Consider the following 20,513-nt stretch of genomic DNA (forward strand, 5'->3'; position numbering starts at 1 on the left):
TCTGGAAGTTCCTCATGACAAGTGGAAATAACTAGAACTACCCAACTAATAGGACCCTTGTGTGAAATGAATAAAGTAATTTATATAAAGCAGGTAGAAGAGTATCTGGCATGTGCTAAATATTCAATGAAAGATTTTGGTTTTGTTGTTTATGGATTTTCTTACTTTATTTTTTATTTTTTTTTTTGTGGTTTTTTGGGTCACACCCGGCAGTGCTCAGGGGTTATTCCTGGCTCCAGGCTCAGAAATTGCTCCTGGCAGGCACGGGAGGACCATATATGGGACGCTGGGATTCGAACCGATGACCTCCTGCATGAGAGGCAAACGCCTTACCTCCATGCTATCTCTCCGGCCCCGGATTTTCTTACTTTAATAAGCTGTTGCATGTACAAGTTAGACATGGATCTTTCCTTCAGATTATAGTTGTTGGGCTATGATCTGCCCAACAAATGTGCCTCAAAAGAGAGAAGGAATAGCTTTTTCATCTTCATTTCTCTTTGTTGCTATTGTGATGACTTCGAACTGGGGCTTCCACCTGCTTGGTGGCTCCCACACTCAGATTTGGAACTTGTGGAACAACCACATTCTGATTGTAGTGCTTACCAGGATCTCAAATCCTCACAGTGCTCCCTAGGGTCTCTGGTCCTCACACAGTGCTCCCCAGGGCCTCTGGTCCTCACACCGTGCTGCTGGGAGTCTCTGGTGCTCACATAGTGTTTTGGGGAGTGTGTCTCATACAGTGCTCCCCAAGGGTTGCCCTCTTGTCCCAGTGCCCAAATATCTTTCAGTTACAGTGTCCACCATCTTTACTGGAGCACACTATAGTTGTGTTGGGTGCTTGCACACACCCGACTGTCAGATATTAGGCTTTGCTCCAGTGCTGGGGTCTCATAATAGTGCTGAAGAGACTGTTTGGTGTATGTGGGTTGCTCTGGTGGTTGGACTCGGCCTCAAGCTTGCAAGGTAGATGCTGTTTGCCTCTGAGCCATCCCTCGGGTCATCAATAAAGGGGAAGTTTCTTAGAGACCAAGGACTGGAGAGAAGATAGCACAGAGGTGAAAGCTCTTGCTTTGCGTGTAATCAATCCTGGTTCAATTCCTGGTCCTGGCCCCTTAAGTTCCCTTAAGTACCACCAGGAATGATTCATAAGCTCAGAACCAGGAATAAGCTCTAAGCATCACTGAGTATGGCCCAAAACCTTGGGAGAGAAGCTGATAGAGAACCATCTGTTCAGAGTGGGGGGAGGGATGGAGAGAGAAAGAGAGAGAAGAGACAGAGAAGAGAGAGAAGAGTTAGTTCCCAGAGGGGGGTGAAGAGAGCTTCGCAGGGATCAGCTCTGCTCTGAAGAAATCGGGTTACTGCTCCTGCAGTGGAATCAGTACTGCTGTGTACAGGCGTGTCTGTGTAGGCTCCCACCTAGAAGGTGCTGTCTCTGGCATTGTGTGGATGTGTACCCGAGCAGCTTGGTCTCAGTTCCCCTATGCCTTAGTTTCCACAGACATGAGAGGGGACATGGCTCATGCCTCTTGTCCATGGGCATTGTGGGTTCATTTAGGGCAAGGGGCATGGCTCTGAGGGCTGAGGCTCTGGCTTTCATCCCCAGATGGCCCTGAGTACCAGGGGTGATCTCAGAAATCAGGAGGGAGTTTTCTCTGCATACTGCCAGTACAGCCTCCAACCCAACCAGAAATAGAAGGCACTGCTTGCAGTGCACGGTGTAGAGTAGGCCTGCCCATTGTACCCCATGGGCTCTGGAACCCATGGGGTTACAACTCTCAACCCTACATCTGTATGGACTCTGCAATTCATCACCAATGCACTCTGTGGGCTCTGTGACCTATCACCCTCACCCCTGCATCTTGTGTGGGTTCTATAAACCAATCAACCCTCACCCCTGTACCTTAGAGACTCTATAATCCTTCATCCGTGCACCCCAGTGACGATAACTGCTCACCCCTGCATTCCAGGAACTCTATAACCTCACTCCCCTCTGTATCCTTTGTGCCTCATCTGCTATGGGCTCTGTGTGCTTTGCCAAAGAGGCACCATCACATGCTGTGTGGCCATAGAACCCAAGTGTCATCAGTAATGACATAGGTGAGTGGAAGCTTACCTCAGGAGTCCAGCTCTATCACCAGGAAGTCACCAGGAAGCTTCTGAAATAAAGGTTCAGCTGAGCATGGACTGACCCCCAGAGTCTCCCTACTTACAGCTTTCCCTTTACACTGTCCTCATGCATCTAAGAAGTCCTGGGCTCTTTACTCCCATATTCTCAGTCTTACTTTCACTAGCACCTTGTGCTAAGGGCAGAGGGTGGTCAAAGGGGTTAGGGTTAGGAAAACCACCCATCCCACTACTTTTCGAGAGTCTGGCCAGATCCTTTCAGTTCCCTTCACATATTGTTAGCTCATTCATAGCCCTGCCTGGGAGGCCCAGAATTCCATGTCACATAGCCTATCAATCTAACTTCCAAGGAGGTCACACGGATCTGCTCAGATCTGCACCTGGACTCTCCTCTGGTTCTCACACTCTGCTCCTGCTTTTGGGAGAGTGGGGGCCTAGGGGTAGGGGCTTTGCCTTCCTGCCAGGCTTTCACAGGGTGTGACTGGCTGTTATCTCTGGTTCCTCTGCAGCTGGCCAATTCTAAGGAGGATGTTACATTCTCTCACTCTCTCTGGTAATTGGTGTTGCCTCATCATGACCCCACTTGTGCAGTGATTTCTGGGGGTTTCTTGCAAAGGCACAGTTTAGCACCATGGTAATAGCAAGGCAATACCTGGGACGACACCTTGGGTGTTCCTCTGCCACATTTATTGATAAATTTTTTACAAAGTTTGGAAATAGAAGAGACCAGCTCATCATTTTGTTGGTGGGGGAAACTGGGAGGGGGGGTCACTTGCTTAGGGCTGTGCACTGAGTGGGGAGTGTGATCAAGACCAGATACTGCTTACAGCAGCAGCCCATTGCTTTTCCAGGCCTTTCATCAGGGCATGGTCTGTCCCTGGAATGGACAAGCTCGCCTGTGGTGCTGGCACCAAGGACATTTTGAAGATGTTAACCTCTTGGCAGTTGCACAGGAAAAGACATGGGGTAGGTGGCAGAGGCCTGTGCTCCCTCATGGGTGTGGGAGACATAGAGACTAAGAAATGAGTGGAAGCACCTAGCATGTTAGGGAGCCCCCTGCGATGTTCACAAGGCCCAGAGCCAGGCATCAGGCTTCCCAGTGGGCTCCCTGGCCAGCGAGTGAGTCAGAAGCCTCTCGCCTTTCAGGCCACAGTGCTGAAAATTGAAGGAAGGATGTCAGGCAAATGTGCCCGTCTGCACTGTGCACCCAGCCCCCGGCTTATTGTCCAGAGGAAATGGAGAGGTGGAAACTGAGCAAGAGAGCTGAGTGGTTGACATCATCAGGCCGAGCATTGGGTTACAACAAATGGGGACTTTCTTGGCTGGGACGTGGGAAACACCCACTGAAACCTTGAAGTGCCTTTCATTTAGAAGAGCGGGAGAGAGAGTTCTGCCAGGATACAGTCCTGCCAGCCAGCCAGCCCTCTCGGAGGACTTTGCTACCTCTCTTCTTACCTCGACTTTCACTTCTGCTAGGGGGAACACTGCACTTGAACAGGAGAGATTCTTCCCTCTGTAAGTAGAACTTTCTTCTGCCCCTCCTCTTCAATCCTATGACTCTGGAGAATTTGCTCTGGGGCCTGTTGGCTATGAGGAGTCTGTTTTTATAGGGTGGGAGATTGTTGTGCTGGAAATTCTGTCATTGTCTAAAACTTTCCTTTTCAAGATGCTGCTTTACTTTCCCCCAAAGAACCTGGACTGTAAAGCTGTAAGCTCAGCTCCTAGCCCCAAAACTCCTGAGGAGCGGGAACTCTGGTGGGAGGCAGGGCCATAAAACCTGCCACTGATTTTCTGATTCCGGAGGTGGCACAGACATTTTTTGAATGAAATTGCTTTGAAAGGGGAGCACCTACAATCTTACCCTGGCACCTACAAGATGCATCTTTTTCATTGAATCTACAGATGTGATTGATTTCATGAGGGCCGTTGCACTCTGGAACCCTGTGGAGCACCCAGAGATAGCAAGGAGGGGTGGAAACCTTGAACTTTGGTTTTGTTATCTTTTTATTGCTTCCTTTTCTAATGGAATGGTCGTTTATGCCTAGAAGATAAACAGAACATCTAAGACTCACTGAGTCACTGAGTCCCCAGGAGCTGAGGATTCTCAGATGCCTGGGACACACCTCTCAGCTAACAGGCGCAAATAGTTAAAAAAAAAAAAAAAAATCAGGTATAGGGGAAAGACTTAAGCTTTAAAGACATTGAGCCACCATTATTTAGGAGGGAACACTGGGACATCAGGCAGGGGGTAGAGACACTGAGTTTGCTTGTATTTGACGCCTGCAGAGAATCATCCCTGTTTCTTTTTTTTTTTTTTTTTTTTTTTTTGGTTTTTGGTTTTTGGGTCACACCTGGCAGTGCTCAGGGGTTACTCCTGGCTGTCTGCTCAGAAATAGCTCCTGGCAGGTACGGGGGACCATATGGGACACCGGGATTCGAACCAACCACCTTTGGTTCTGGATCAGCTGCTTGCAAGGCAAACGCCGCTGTGCTATCTCTCCGGGCCCATCCCTGTTTCTTTATCCTGTGAGGAAGAGCTGCCACAGGGCTGAGAACCTAGGGCCTGGGCTCTCCTAGGACAGAGTGATAGGAGGCTGGCGCATGAGGAGAATTAAGGAGACTCTCAGTTGGCTTAAGACTGTCTCTACCTAGCTTTCCTACTGTTGTCAGTCTTGTGGTTCCTGGGCTTTGCACGTGCTAGAATAAATGAATGACTGAGTGTTGGACCAGATCACCTACTTGCTGTGCAGGCCAGCCAGCGTCAGCACAGCCATCTCCACACCTGAGACCTGCTCTGCACTCCACCCTCCCTGCCACTGTCCTCCAGTCTCCCATCCAATGCATATGAGTGTCTTAATCAGTATTGGGCCCCACTATGCCATCTGCAGCAGGAATGTTGTCACTGCCCCCTTACCCCCACAGGCATGGTTGAAAGTCTGGCACAAAGTCTGGCTGTGAGGAAACAGCACACTCACCTCTACCTTGAAGCCCCATCCCAGTGCTTGGTCTGGCCAAAGAGACTGCCACCCTTACTGCCCTGGACTCAACCTCTGTCACAGTGGAAGAGATGGTAGAGCCAAAGGAAGAAAAACTAGGTCCACCTTGGATCTTGCCCCCACACTTCTAGGGTCAGCAGTTTTGTTACAGCCCTGACCCCCAGGAAGATAGTTTGTGAAAGTGTTTTTTTAATCCAGCTGTGGCTTGGGAAAGGTCCTCAGCTGCCTGGAGAATGTGAGAGCTGAACCCAGACACAGGGCCACCCCCACACACCCACACTAGTGCTGCAGCTCTCAGGGCATTGGTGAGGAGACATCCATCTTCCTGAGGTGGGGGAGCTCTCCTTCAGAGAAGGTGCCTGGTGCTGTTCTCTGGTCCCAGGGCAGGGGAGGATTTACCTCCCTGAGCCCCAGGTGACAAGGCTTTCATTCTTTGTTCCAAGTCAGCACTTTCCTAAGACACCTGCTCTGTCTGCCCCAGTAGTGGCGAGTAGGGCACAAGCCTGCTGCACCCCATGCTCTTGCCTGTCTTTCTGCCACCAATCCTGCCAGCTGGGGCTGCTTGCAAGTGTCTCTACCTTTGAGTGGCCACAGCTGAGGCAGGAGGCAGCTTCTTTCAGCCCTTTTGAGAAGGGCAGAGATGGAAGTGCTTCTGTGGGAGAAGCGACTCTCCAAAGCTGCTCGGTTTTTCCACCCATCACCTCCCAGAATCTTCCCGCCCCCTCTGTGAAGTGAGGAGGCCTGAGTGAGAGAAGGCAGAAGTGTTGGGACTTGGAGGTGTCCTGGCTGGCCCCTAGGCGACCCCTGCACCTGTCCTGGGTCCTTTCTGTCCATTTAAAAAAAAATTTTTTTTTGGTTTTTGGGCCATACCCGTTTGATGTTCAGGGGTTACTCCTGGCTGTGCGCTCAGAAATCGCCCCTGGCTTTGAGGGAACCATATGGGATGCCGGGGGATCGAACTGTGGTCCGTCCTATGCTAGCGTAGGTAAGGCAGACACCTTACCTCTAGCGCCACCTTCCCGCCCCCCCCCCCCCCTTTCTGTCTCTTGAGCTTTGTGGGCATTGGCCTGGCCTGGGTAGCTATTGGACTGACTGGTACCTGTAGTCTAAGGTTCACTGAGAAGGTGACAGTAGCAGATAAAGGCTGTGCCCTCACCACCTCTGAAAGGAGACAGGGTGGCCAGGTGAGCACCTTCCAGGGTCCCCTTCTCTACTGGACAGACCTTAGGAAAGCTCTGAAATGAAACAGGAGCCTGTCCTGACACACTTAGTTGGTACAAAGCACATGCCTGGGATTAGCTGCTCCATGGTCTCCAGAATGTCAAGGTGATAGACAAACACAGGCCTGCTCTCCAACTCAGGCTGGCATTTGTGTGGGAAGCCTGAAGTCCTGCCTCAGGTCACCCTGTACCTCAGATGGCCCTACAGCTGTGCATCTGCTCAGCTCTTCAGATTAAATCTGGGCTGCCTTTTCTGCCTCCCCCCAGTCTAGTCTTGAGGCTAAAAGAAGAAGTGGGCTCTGGGCTTGCGGAAGGCACTGGTGGAAGGCAGCAGTCCCTGCCTCGTCACCTGTGCTCCAAGGGTGCAGGCTTCCTGAAGGGAGGCCATGTGGAACATCTTCTGTGAAGCAAGTTGTGGATCATGAGCCCAGGCAGATCTCACTGGCTCTTGCAAGCCTTTCAGAAGGGCGTGGATGGGTGAGGGTGCTGCTCCTGCTGTTTCTGTGCAAGTGGCAGGCAAGTTCCCCAAGGGGAACCACGAAAACCAAGCTTCGTGGCCTAGAAAGGAGACTCATCTTCCAAGAAGTAGCTGCTTTTCAACTTGGCTTCTCCGAGTGAATAATGGCTCTTCCGGGCACTGAGAAGTGAAGTGTGTGGTGCTAATGCACTCCTGTCCCATGGGCCAAGGTCAGTGGTGTTGGTTCGTACTTGATAGGTGCAGCCTCTGTGCCCAGGGAGCTTTCCTGAAGGCTGATGGGAAACTGGGGTGGGGAGAGATGAAGAGACCAAGTTGGCTCTCTGCATCAGCCAGGTGAGCTCCAGCTGGCTAGCTGACTTGCCTGCACCCCACCCCTTCAGGAGAAAGGAGCATACCTATTCCTTTCTGCTGCAGGCTTTTTCCTCACTTCCTGCCCCTCAGATCACAAAGGTCTTTCTTCAGAGAACCCTGTATCTGTGTTCCCAGGTTTTCTAGGAGAGTGTGGAAATGGTGATTATGTATTCTGACATTGCCGCTGGATTGTTAGGTGGCTTTATACCATTGTTGTCCTGGTGTGTTCTTCTGATGAGCAAATTAGAACATGACATAGAAGGGAAGCACAGAAAACATATCTGTCACCACCTGCTGGTTTCACTTCTTTGATCATTCACTGGAGTTTGGCTGGGTCGCATCTCTGATTCCAATTTGCACTGTGCCCCAGAAAGTCTCTGCCGCTGTATGCAGACTCCCACATCTTCCCCACACTACTGCATTTCTGATGGTACTCCACTTGTCATCCCTGGGCAGAGCTGCAGTTCAGGGCTCAGAGAAGCTGCATCCAGTGGGGTAGTGTTCACAGCCTTCCCCAGTCCTTCCAGGATGTATTGGGAACTCATCCACCGCTCAGAATCCTTAGGGGCTGGGCATTATGCAGAGTGCCATGGTGTTTGTGCCAAGGGAAGTGCCAAGGTAGGTAACTGAGGGGATGTTTGCAGCCTGATGGGAAGAAGAACAAATGGTTTGTGCCCCAAGAGAAGAACAGAGCTGAGTGAAGCTGGAAAGAGTGGAGGCACAGAATCTCAATGAACCTCCAGTTCCCCTCAGTGCACTTAGCATGCATTTGGACCCTACAATTAGCCAGGCGCTGGGCAAGGTCTGTGGTGGACAGTGTTCCATAGAAAAGGCCCTGCCCTTCCTCACTCCAAGCTTACAGGATGAATAGGGGTTCTGATATGGTGGTGATAGGGGAGAAATGTGGGCACAGCTGACATGTCTACAGAGGACTTAGTGGAGTCAGGTAGGAGAGATGGGGAGAATGGAAGAAATGGGTGGGAGGAGATCTGGGGAGTGGAGAGGAAGGGACAGAGGTGGGGAATGAGACCAGCCTGTGCCTAACCTGGACAGAGCATCTGCAAAGCCAGAGACTTTCCTTTAGATTTTATGGAAGAAATGTTTTAGAACATGAGATGATCTCAAACCCCTATCTTTAAAAATAAATAAAAGAGGGGCTGGAGAGATAGCATGGAGGTAAGGCGTTTGCCTTTCATGCAAGAGGTCATCGGTTCGAATCCCAGCGTCCCATATGGTCCCCTGTGCCTGCCAGGAGCAATTTCTGAGCATGGAGCCAGGAGTAACCCCTGAGCACTGCCGGGAGTGACCCAAAAACCACAAAAAATAAATAAATAAATAAATAAATAAAAGACACAAATATCTCAGAAATAAAGTGTCCTTTTCTCCCCTGTGAAGCTTTTTCTCCCGAGCTGTCAGAATGAGTCTGAACCAGCTGTTTTGACTCAGTGGAAATGACATAGTGTAGTTCCCAGAGTTGTTCCCAGTGCCTCCTGCTTGCTGCTATGGTCTGGTTGGTTTTCATCATCTTCATCGGGTTTCCATAGTAGTGCTTTTATTCTCTGCAAGTGATGGAACTAAGTGAAAATGAACAAAAAAAGAAGTGATAAGAGTCAGGGAGGTAGCTTGATATGGAACATGCCTAGCATGGTGAAGTGCTGGCTTCCATTCCTAGCACTTCCTTGTAAGGTCAAGTGTTTGAACTTTTCATTCCTTTCTCCAGCTCCTCCTGTTTCTTTAAATGAAAACAGAGTTTGTGTGGGCCAGAGAGGCAGTACAGCGAGTAGGGTACTTGAAACTTGTACATGGCTGATCCAGATTAAATCTCTGGTACCACATATGGTTCCCAAATCCCATCAGCATGATTCCTGAGCACAGACCAGGAGAAAGCCCTGAGCATGGCTGCAGCTCATCCCACAAAAACTGGGTTGGGCACTTGTACACAGTGGACCTGGGTTTGATTCCCATTACCATCTATGGTCCACGGAGGCCAACTAGGAGTAAGCCTCCAGCACCACTGGGTATAATCATAAAAAGAAAAACAAAAAGAGTTTGTGTGTGTACGTGGTTATTTGTTTCATAAGATATAGGAATCATAGTTTATTATTTTGCAATTTATTTTTCCCATTACATGGCATAAGTAGGTTAAAACCCAATTCATGCTTTTAAATAGCTTCATCTTTCAACTTCATCTGACTGGTCATCTGACCAGTGCTAGCCTGCAGGTAAAAAAGGGCTGAAAGCCACTGATCTGAAAGTATCAGGATATACATAACCCTTTCTTCATTTAAAGAAAGATACTCAAATTATTGCCTGCTTTCTATCCTCATGGAAAAAATATTGCTCTATTAATTATCTTTGTAGACATTTTTTCTACTAACCATTTTCTTTTTATAGGTTACATTTTCTTTGTTGTAGCATTTTTATAGGTTACATTTTCTTTGTTGTTGGGATGGTTGAGGCCATATTTAGCAGTGCTCAGGGGCTACTTCTGACTCTGTGCTCAGGACTAACTTCTGATGGTGCTTGAGAGATCATATGCAGTGCCAGGACAGTCACACACAAGGCAAGCACCTTAACACCCTGCACTATAGGTTACATTACCTAATAGTCATGTTGGGTTAAAGGGCATGTTTATAGTTTAATTGTTAACATTGTCTGACTTTACCGTGAGTTCATGTTATTGGCATTCTCCCCCAGTGGGTGAATATGACCATTTCCCCAAATTTTGACCAATATAGATATTCTCGCATTTCTTTTTTTTTTTAAATGATTTTTATTTTGACCCAAAGTGGATCACAGATCTTTCACAGTAATATTTTAGTATTCTCACATTTCTTGCCTCCCTCCGTTGTTTTAATTTGTGACTAAGTTGACGGGAAGATGGTATCTCATAGTTGTTTATTTTGTACATTCTTTACTGCTCGCAAGATTGCACATTGTTTCTTGACAATGGCCATTTCTTGTTCCTCTTCTGTCTATTACCTCCACCCATCTTTCATATGCTTTGTTTGCCTTTTTTTTCTCAGCAATTTGCAGGTGTTCTTTATATACTTATATTTAGGGATTCCATATGTGTTGCAAATGCTTTTCCTCATCTCTATATTGACTTCTATGTTTTATAGAAAAACATTATGAAATGTCTGTTTTCTATTTTTTACTTCATAATGTCTGGATTTCTTGCCTTGTTTAGAAATAATTTTCCCACCTTAATGTGCTACCTATATTTTTCTAAATGTTTTTCTTATACTATTTGCATTTTAATTAAACTCTGACTATTTAATTTGTTTATACTTAATAAGAGATCATGATCTAACTTTGTTTTAATATGCCTGTGCCAAGAAACCATCTTTTCCTTTTTCCTTTGAAAGGGATTTCTTTGTCATAGCCAACTTCCTGTGTTTACTTGTGTCTATTTCTGGACTTAACATTCAAGCCCACGGATCTATATTTTTACCCTTATATTAATGTTAGATATTTATTATACAAATAACATGTAATTATAATATAAACTTATTGGATGTCTGTATGATAAGTTTTTGTTGTATTATAAGACAAATCCACCATTCTGAGGGGAGAGTTTGGTTTTTGGGCTATACCCTGTGGTAGTCAGGGCTCAGTCTTAACTCCATGCTTAGGGATTGCTCATGTTGTTTTCAGGGGGACTATTTGGAGCCATGGATCATACCTGGACCTCCTGGACCTACAGGTTGGAGCCTGTAGAACTCTCTGGCCTCTAGTTTTTTAAAATAATTTTCTTGGGGCTGGAGAGATAGCATGGAGGTAAGGCGTTTGCCTTTCATGCAAGAGGTCATCGGTTCGAATCCCAGCGTCCCATATGGTCCCCCGTGCCTGCCAGGAGCAATTTCTGAGCATGGAGCCAGGAGTAACCCCTGAGCACTGCCGGGTGTGACCCAAAAACCACAAAAAAAAAAAAAATTTTTTTTCTTACTATTTCTTGGCCATCTTCCTTGCATACTTATTATTTCAAATAAAATTTTAAATGATTGTATCCATTACTTTTCCAAAATGGTTTTTATTAAAATTTAATTAAAATTAAATAATAGTTTTAGAAGAATTTGCTTGAATTATTATGCTTTCTACCAATGAGCTCTGTTTGAAATGTATATATTTGTTCCTTTCTGTTTTCCACCATAAAAGTTTTAATACATTTCTTGGATATAGTGTCAAAATAAAACAATATTTGTTTGTCCTGCATAACCAGGAACCTTGGAAATCTTTAACTCTTCCTTATCAATATTTTTATTGTTAAACATGAAACATTATTGAATGTTTTGATCTGATTTTGCACCATTCATAGTTGTTTATATTTATTTACCAATATATTAACTTTGCTCACTGTTGAGTAAAAAATTTTACTGAATTCCTGTACTCAGTTTCTTTAGTTTTGAAAAATGTTGAAGGGGTTGGATTGTGAGTAGTAAATTTGCTCATTATTTGCCTGAAAATGCATTTTGCTCATGGAAGTAACATTTTAGTTGAATACAGAATTTTATTTAAAACACTGTGTTGTGCAAACATTTTTCTTATTCTCAACCAGATTTTTAGATAGTGTATGGTTATTAAGAAAGGTAGAAACATTTTTTTTTTTAACAGAAATTGTTAGTGGGAAAAGTGAAAGTTTTGGGCCCCTGGAAGTAAGGTCAAAGAGTCAAGCCTTTGGGGCCCGCACGGTGGCGCTAGAGGTAAGGTGTCTGCCTTGCAAGCGCTAGCCAAAGTAGGACTGCGATTGATCCCCCAGAGTCCCATATGGTCCTCCCAAGCCAGGGGCAATTTCTGAGTGCTTAGCCAGGAGTAACCCCCGAGCATCAAACGGGTGTGGCCTGGAAAAACAAAAACAAAAACATAAAAAAACAAAACAAAAAAAAAGAGTCAAGCCTTTGCACCTCTTGGTATCTCAAGCACAGAGCTGGGGAATAGCCCCTGAGTATAACCTGGTCTGGTTCCAAAACAAAAATAAACAAACAAAAACTCGAGTCATTTGTTTCTTCCCTTCTCCCTTCCCCTGGTTTCCAGGTCCCAGAGAGAATTACTATTTATGATTTTTCTGTTTGCCTTTTGTTCATTTCTTTTTTTGGGGGAAGGGTTGTATCTGCTGGTTATGTTCAGGGGTTACTCTTGCTCTGCACTCAAATTACTCCTAGTGGTGGTCAAGGGACCATATGGGTTGCCAGACATTGAACACAGAATACCTGCATGCAAGGCAAGTGCCTTACCTGCTGTGCCATCTCTCCAGTCCCATGTTTGCCTTTGTCTATATTGTAAAAAAAAAAAAAAAAAACCTACTGTATACATGTTAACTTTTTTTCTGAACACAAATAATTACATTTTTTTTCAGAGGGGGCATACCTGGTGGCGCTCAAGGGTTACTTCTGGCTCTGTGCTCAGGAATCACTGCTGGCAGGTTTGGGGGACCAAAATTCATACCAGGCTCGAACCCGGGTTGGCTGCATGCAAGGCAGATGCCCTCACTGCTGTGCTACCACTCCCGCCCCTACATTCATGTTTTTATTAAAAAGCAATAGCGGGTCGGAGAGATAGCACAGCGGTAGGGCATTTGCCTTACACGCAGCTGATCCAGGATGGATGATAGTTCGAATCCCAGAATCCCATATGGTCCCCTGTACCTGCCAGGATTGACTTCTGAGTGCAGAACCAGGAGTAACCCCTAAGCACACTGGATGTGATTCAAAAACCATGAAAAATAAAAAGACAATAGTATATACAACTTCATAGCACTTTCATTTGCTCCCACCCCTCCCTTCTGGTGCTTGCTGGAGGGTCATGCTCTGTAGAAGTGGTGCTCACACAAGTGCTAGCCAGGGCACACCCCAACCAGGCTGTGGTGCTTGCTTATGCCTGGCTATGTGCCTAAAGCCAAACACTCTTTGGGTACCCAGAGTCCAGACAGCATTGTTGCAGGATGGCACTTGTAGATCATGCTCTTGATCTCACATTGCACAGACTCTTTTGCCACTGAACCATCTTGATTTCCTGCACTGTTGTTTTGGATTTGTTTTATTTTGGGGGGACCAGACCAGAGATGTGGTGCTGGAGATTGAACCCGAGTTGTTGTTGGTTTTTGGATCACACCCAGTATGCTTGGGGTTACTCCTAGCTCTGTACTCAGAAATTGCTCCTGGCAGGCTCAGGGGACCTTATGGGATGCTGAGATTCGAACCACCGGTGATTTGTCCTGGGTTGGCTGCGTGCAAGGCAAATGCCCTACTGCTGTGCTATCTCTCCAGCCCCCCTCTCCGTCGTTTAAAAAAATGTAATGGTATTTTATTTTGCTTTTTACTGTTAAAATTGTTTCATCTTTTCTTAATGATACTACATATTTTACTGTAATGATTCAGAAATGTTTTGCTAAATAACCCTTAACTACATTGAACGTATATGTCTCCTATATAAATTCTTACAGATGTAATTGACTTACAGGATGTGCACATTTAATATATTACTAGATACTGTAAGCTGTCTTATCAAAAGACTGTTTCTGCTTATAACCCTGGAATTCCCTGGCCTCTAATTTTTGTTTTTCTTCTGGGTCCTTAGAATTTTCATTACTGAAATCAAGCAACAGTGGAAAATCAGAAGAAATGCGAGCTGAAAGAATGTGAGCCGGGTGAGTGGTTGAACCCTGGAGGCTCTTGCTTCTGTCTGAAGGGAAGAAATTATCTGAAAGATTCTGAATCCAACTCTGAAAGCTCCTCAGTACAGGTGGGCTGGGCATGGGAGAAGTGATCATCGGTCTCCTGGCATACCTTGTAACTATACTTTTTTCAGAGAGCCTTAGGAGGACTAGAGACCCTCAACCCAAAGAAACTGGAGCCACACAGGACATTAAGTATAGTGGGCATGATGCCAGTATCCTGCCCACCCGCAGTTTGTCATGAAGCTGTTTTCACAATGATTGGAACACTCTGGAAATGTTCAAGAAGCAAAAGCAAGGAAAATCTGGCTGAGAGGGCAGCATAGTCCACAGCAGGGAGGGAAGTGGTGCTGGTCCCCTTGGGGAGAAATCTCCATTCACAGAATATAGGACTTACCCACAAGTATGGCCGTTTGGTGTCTGGGTTCACATTTTCAGAGTAATCTGAATATTTCTGGAATAAGTTAATCATACCAGGCAGCTTTCTGAGTCCTGGTTTACCTACCTCCGCACTCTCCAATCTGTCCAGTCCTGTTCAGCGCTAGCTCCTTCTTGTATTTCGGGCAGAATCTCCATCTCAAAATTTTCTGGCTTGGTCTAAGTCTGAGTGAGCACCTCTCCAGAGAAGCCTCATGCCTGAGAGCAAAGTATGTCTTGCCCTGCAGTTGCTGCTGTTGTCCCAGATTGCCTTCTTGTTCTGACTCTGCTCTCTGGGGTTTCCTGGAGGCAGATGTTTTAGCCACCCCAGGGCCTTCCACTGCTGGTTCTGTTTCTTTGGCTAAGACCAACTTCTGGCCACTGCTTTGGGAGTGGTGGGCACAGAACTCCAGAATCTTTTACTAAGTAAGGGCCATATGAAGGCTAGAACTGATTTTTGTTTTGTTTTGTGGCCATACCAAGCAGCACTTAGGGGTTACTTCTGGCTCTTCGCTCAGCAATCACTCCTGGCAGGCTCCAGGATTCCAGAGATCAAACCTGGGTCCATCCCGGGTTGTCAGCATGCAAGGCCCTATCGCTGTGCTATCACTCCAACCCTAAAGCTGGGGTTTAATTGTATTTAGTCACCGTGAAATTACAGTTATTTATGGTTGGGTTTCAGGCATATAAACTTCAATCCCAGCAACTACTTACCACTGGACTCCCTAATCCAATTTGCCTTTGATTTACCAGTCTGTGCTGTGATTCACAGCACTGTTGTTGATAGGGCTTCATACACAACTTTACCACCTTTAGCACCACCTTTCCTTCTACGATAGTCATTGCCTCAGCCCCATCAAGTGGCATATGTCCTACTGAATACCACTTCTCACATTCTTAGTCTCTATTATCTTTTGGCATTCATTATTCCACCATTTAGAGCTTATTCTGTATCTCTCCCTCTGGCTAACTTCACTCAGCATGATATTCTCTGGGTCCCTCCATGTAGCAGTAAATTGCATGACTTTATCTTTCATATGGAAGAGCAGTATTTCATTGTGCTGTGTTTTTTTAATCCACTCATCTATTCTTGAACACTTGGGTTGTTTCCAGATTTTTGGCTATTATAGAGAGTGCTGCAAGAAACAGGGGTGCAAATGTCTTTTCTCCATTTTGTTTTTGGGCCCTCAGGGTAGATTCCAAGATGTGGTCGAATGAAAGCTCAATTCCTAGATTTTTTAGGAATGTCCATATTGTTTTCTAGAAAGTCTGGACCAGTGAGCATTTCCACCAGCAGTGAATGAGAATCCTTTTTCTCTTACATTCATGTTAGTACTGCTTGTTCTTGTTCTTTGTGGTATGTGCCAGTCTCTGTGATGTGAGAGGATATTGTATGGTTGCTTTGATTTGTATCTCCTTGATAATTAGTAAATGAGAGCATTTTTTCATGTGTCTTTTGGTCATTTGTATTTCTTCTCTGAGGAAGATTTGATTCATCTCTTCTCTTCATTTTTTGATGGGGTTGGATTTTTTTTTTTTTTTTGGTTTTTGGGTCACACCCAGCAGTGCTCAGGGGTTACTCCTGGCTCCATGCTCAGAAATCACTCCTGGCAGGCTCGGGGGACCATATGGGATGCCGGGATTTGAACCAATGACCTTCTCCATGAAAGGCAAATGCCTTACCTCCATGCTATCTCTCCGGCCCCAGGGGTTGAATTTTTTATTATAAAATTTTACCAGTGCTTTATATATCTTCAATATTAACTCCTTATCAGATGATTAGTAGGTAATTTCTGGGCAGTCTTTTTATCCTGGTTATCATTTCCTTTGAGGTGCATATGTGTAAAGTTCAATGCAGCCCCATTTGCTTATCTTTTCTTTCACTTGCTTTCTCAGTGGTGTTTCATCCTTGAAGGTGCCTTTACCTGCAATGTAAAGAGTTCTATATTTTCCTCTTTGTACCTTATGGATTCAGATCTGATGTCTAGGTCTTTAATCCATTTTGATTTGACTTTGGCTTATTGCATTAGAAAGAGTTCTGAATTCATATTTTTTAAATTAGAAGTAGTTGTTTTTTATTTTATTTATTTATTTATTTATTTATTTATTTATTTATTTATTTATTTATTTATTTATTTGGAGGGTTAGGCCACACTTGGTTCCACTCAGGATTCACTCTTTGGGGGCCAGAGAGATAGCACAGTGGTAGGGTACTTACCTTACATGTGGCTAACCCAGAACGGACATGGGTTTGATTCCCGGCATCCTATATGGTCCCCCGAGCCTGCCAGGAGCAATTTTTGAGCACAGAGCCAGGAGTAACCCCTGAGTACCACAGGGTGTGGGCCAAAAGCAAAAAAAAAAAAAAAAAAAGGAAAAGAAAAGGAAGGAAGGAAGGAAGTAAAAGAAAGAATGAGAAAGAAAGGAAAGAAAGAATGGAAGAAGGAAAGAGGGGGGAGGGGGAGGGAGGGAGGAAGGGAAAGAAAGAAAGAAAGAAAGAAAGAAAGAAAGAAAGAAAGAAAAGAAAGAAAAGAAAAGAAAGAAAGAAAGAAGAAAGAAGAAAGAAGAAGAAAGAAAGAAAGAAAGAAGAAAGAAAGAAAGGAAGAAAAGAAAGAAAGAAAGAAAGAAAGAAGAGAGAAGGAAAGAAGAGAGAGAGGAGAGAGAGGGAGAAGAGAGAGAGAAAGAAGAAAGAATGAAGAAAGAAAAAGAAAGAAAGAAAGAAAGAAAAGAAAGAAAAGAAAGAAAGAAAGAAAGAAGAAAGAAAGAAAGAAAGAAAGAAAGAAAGAAAGAAAGAAAGAGAAAGAAAGAAAGAAAGAAAGAGAAAGAAAGAAAAAGAGAAAGAAGAAGAAAGAAGAAAGAAAGAAAGAGAAAGAAGAAAGAAAAGAAAGAGAAAGAAAAAGAAAGAAAGAAGAAAGAAAGAAAGAAAGAAAGAAAAGAAAGAAAGAAAAAGAAAGAAAGGAAAGAAAAAAAGAAAGAAAGAAAGAAAGAAAGAAATAAGAAAGAAAGACAGAAAAAGAGAAAGAAAGAAAGAAAGAAAGAAAAGAAGAAAGAAAGAAAAGAAAGAAAAGAAAGAAAGAAAGAAAGAAAGAAAGAAAGAAAGAAAGAAAGAAAGAAAGAAAGAAAGAAAGAAAGAAAGAAAGAAAGAAAGAAAGAAGAAAGAAAAATGAGAAGAAAAGAGGGGCCAGAGAGAGAGAGCACAGCGGTGTTTGCCTTGCAAGTGGCCTATCCAGGACCTAAGGTGGTTGGTTCGAATCCCGGTGTCCCACATGGTCCCCTGTGCCTGTCAGGAGCTATTTCTGAGCAGATAGCCAGGAGTAACACCTGAGCATAGCCGGGTGTGGCCCAAAAACCAAAAAAAGAAAAGAGATCATTCTTGGCAGGCTGGGGGGTGGGGTGGGGATATGTGTGCATGCGTGTGTGTGTGTGTGTGTGTGTGTGTGTGTGTGTGTGTGTGTGTGTGTGTGTGTGTGTGTGTGTGTGTGTGTTAAAATCCTGTAGGCCACTGTGTCTCTCTGAGCACCAGCTTTCTGGACCCAGGATTCTGGGACACCCCAACAAGCCTCTAGGGTCTTTTCTTTTAGGGGATGAAGTGGGACAGCTAACCTAATGTCACTGACCATCAGAGTCATCCAATGTGATGTCCTGATGTCCAGTCATGATATTGCATCCCACCCTATTTCATCTCACTAAACATCCCTGGCCTGAAGACATCCCCCTTCCCTGACCCCACTGTAAGTCCCCAGTCACTCTCCTCACAGCCATATCTACACCTGTGGGCAGAGAGTCCTATGGCGCTGGTAAACAAAAGGGAACTAGGTGTCAAAGACTGTAAAGATGAGGGCCGGTGGGTACTAGTCCATGGTAGGAAGCTTGCCACAAGAGTTAGAGAAAGGCCCACTATGATGGTGAAAATGAACACTCAGACAAGAACTGGGTGCTGAAAGAAGGTAAAATGATATTTATGATACTGCTTCAGTAACAATATTGCAAAAATTTAGTGCCTAAAAGGAAAAAAGGGAAAAGGTCGAAGAGAGAGAGAGAGAGAAAGGAAAAAATGTCTGTAATAGAGACAGGCAAAGGTGGGAGGGATAGGAAAACTGGGGACACTGGTGGCAGGAGATGTACGTTGGTGAAAGGGTGGGTGTTGAACATGTATGACTGAAACTCAATCATGAGCAATTATGTAACTCTTAATGATTAAATTAAAATTATTAATTAAAAACAAAATGGGAATGGGTGGGTGGTGCAGCTAAGGGTGCAGGACTGTGTTTCCTGGGATAAGAATGTCCCCGATTGATCCATTATTCAGGGCCTGCGCTATGTGGGTTGTGCTGCAGCCTCTGCTTGTACCCAGGGAGCAGATGGATGAGAGGGTGCATGAACTTGCTGTGTGGGTAACTGACTTTTGAGTCCTTGAGCATCAAAGGACCATTCCAGGCAGCTGTGCCAGAAACTGAAGAATAATGGTTAGCAGGGACTATTCACCCTCGCTTCTCTGCCAAGATCATGAAATGCTTTATGCCCTCTAGCTTAGATTCAGTCCTCAACTCTCCAGAGAGCTGGGTTCTGTTATTTCACCTATGGAGAAACTGAGTTGCTCAGTAGAGATAAGCCAGATACAAGACCCGGGCTCTTGAGCTTAACTACCGAGCATTAAGGGGAAAATTAAAGGTTCTTTGAGAAAAAGAACCAGCAGAAAAACGCAAGGCTTCTTTGTTATCTTGTAATGCTGAGAACACCACCACATTGTAGCTGCTCTGGAAAAATGCCCATAGCAGCGATCTTGTCTCAGGATGAGAAGCCAGTGAGTAACCACATAGGGGCATGAAGAGGATGCACAAGAAGTCTTACTTGCTAATTTCAAGAGTTTGGAAGCTAATAAGATAGGGTTTTTTGTTTGTTTGCTTGTTTTTGTTTGGTTTAGGGCCAAACCTAGCAGTACTCAGGGCCTACACTGCTTTCTTTTTATTCTTTTTACTTATTTATTTATTTTTGGTTTTTGGGTCACACCCAGCAGCGCTCAGGGGTCACTCCTGGCTCCATGCTCAGAAATCGCTCCTGGCAGGCATGGGGGACCGGTTATATGGGATGCTGGAATTCAAACCACTGTCCTTCTGCATGAAAGGCAAAGGCCTCACCTCCATGCTATCTCTCTGGCCCCCTACACTGCTTTCTTGAGGATCCCCCTGGTTGTTTTTTGGGGGACCAGGCAGTGCCAGGGATCAAATTCTGGCTTCCGGCACATGTTCATCCCATGGAATTGTCCTTCTGACCCCAAATAGGAGCTTTTGGATTATTTGGTTTTCCGTTTGTTGATTGGGGGGCTACAACTGGCAGTGCTTCGGGAACCACAGTGCCAAGGAGAGAAACCAGGTCTCCTCCATCCACAGCCTGTGCTCAGCCCTTTGAACCATCTCTAGGACAGAATGTTCTTGCTGCTTTGTTGGGAGAATTCACACACCCTCTCATTCACATCTTCCACGCAGTTGTGCTGACTGTGCCGGGACCTGCCTGGGCACTTCAACCCCAGCTCAGGTGCGGATCTGAATGTGGAGAGAGATGTGGTAGGGAATTGTGATAGGTTGGTTGGGGGAGTCATTCCTTGAGGGATGGTGAGACCAATGAATCATGATGCTAATATACCTTCCAGCGCTTTACCAAGAATGCTAAGCTTGTCTCTGGAGTGCCCAAATTTGGGGTCCACATGGGCAAGAGACAGATGGTTTTCTAGGTGGTTTCTATTTGTCCAAGTCACCTATCAGTCATGGTTTGTCAGGCCACACTTTTCCTTCAAGTCAGGACTGTAGAAGTTCAGCACGAGGGCTGTTTTCTGTCACCTGAACATCAGGCAAAGCCTCTCTCATTACCCTGGTGGTTGCTGACAGGGAGGGCACTGGGGTGGGTGCCCAAACCTGGAAGTTGGCAGGCAACCTGTCCAGCTCCTTGCACTCTCTGTGGCTGCTTAACAGGAGCAGATGCCCATGATGCCTCCTGCTCTTTCCTGCTCCCTCCTGCCTGCCTTCTTGCATTAGAGGTCTGTGAGGCACTTGCAGCTCTGTCCATCTGAGGTGGGAAGAGCCATCTGGGCTTGGGTAAGTGGAGACTAGGGGTGTGTGTTCTGTGATAGAGCTGAGGCCAGAGGCGAAAGCATCCTCATGGGACAGAGCCATGCCCTGAATGCCCTCCTCCTTCCACCCCTGTAGCAGGGACAAAACAGTTCAGATCCAGGCCCCACTGTCTGGCTGGGTGCCTTG

At 45.5% G+C, this 20,513-nt stretch overlaps 1 protein-coding gene across 5 annotated transcripts in view; it reads left to right on the plus strand.

Annotated features, from left to right (window-relative positions):
- Nucleotides 1-20,513, plus strand: part of PKIG (cAMP-dependent protein kinase inhibitor gamma) — an 89,246-nt gene that overhangs the window by 55,023 nt on the left and 13,710 nt on the right. For 3 of the 5 annotated variants that reach the window (XM_049779439.1, XM_049779440.1, XM_049779441.1), the window contains exon 2: nucleotides 13,746-13,815. The gene's annotated coding sequence lies outside the window, so the exon portion shown is untranslated. Of the gene's footprint in view, nucleotides 1-3,511; nucleotides 3,640-13,745; nucleotides 13,816-20,513 lie in introns of those variants that run through there. The other 2 variants (XM_049779442.1, XM_049779444.1) reach the window with 1 other exon arrangement.

This window comes from Suncus etruscus, chromosome 9, assembly GCF_024139225.1.
Source record: "Suncus etruscus isolate mSunEtr1 chromosome 9, mSunEtr1.pri.cur, whole genome shotgun sequence".
In the NCBI taxonomy this organism is placed as follows: Eukaryota; Metazoa; Chordata; class Mammalia; order Eulipotyphla; family Soricidae; genus Suncus; species Suncus etruscus.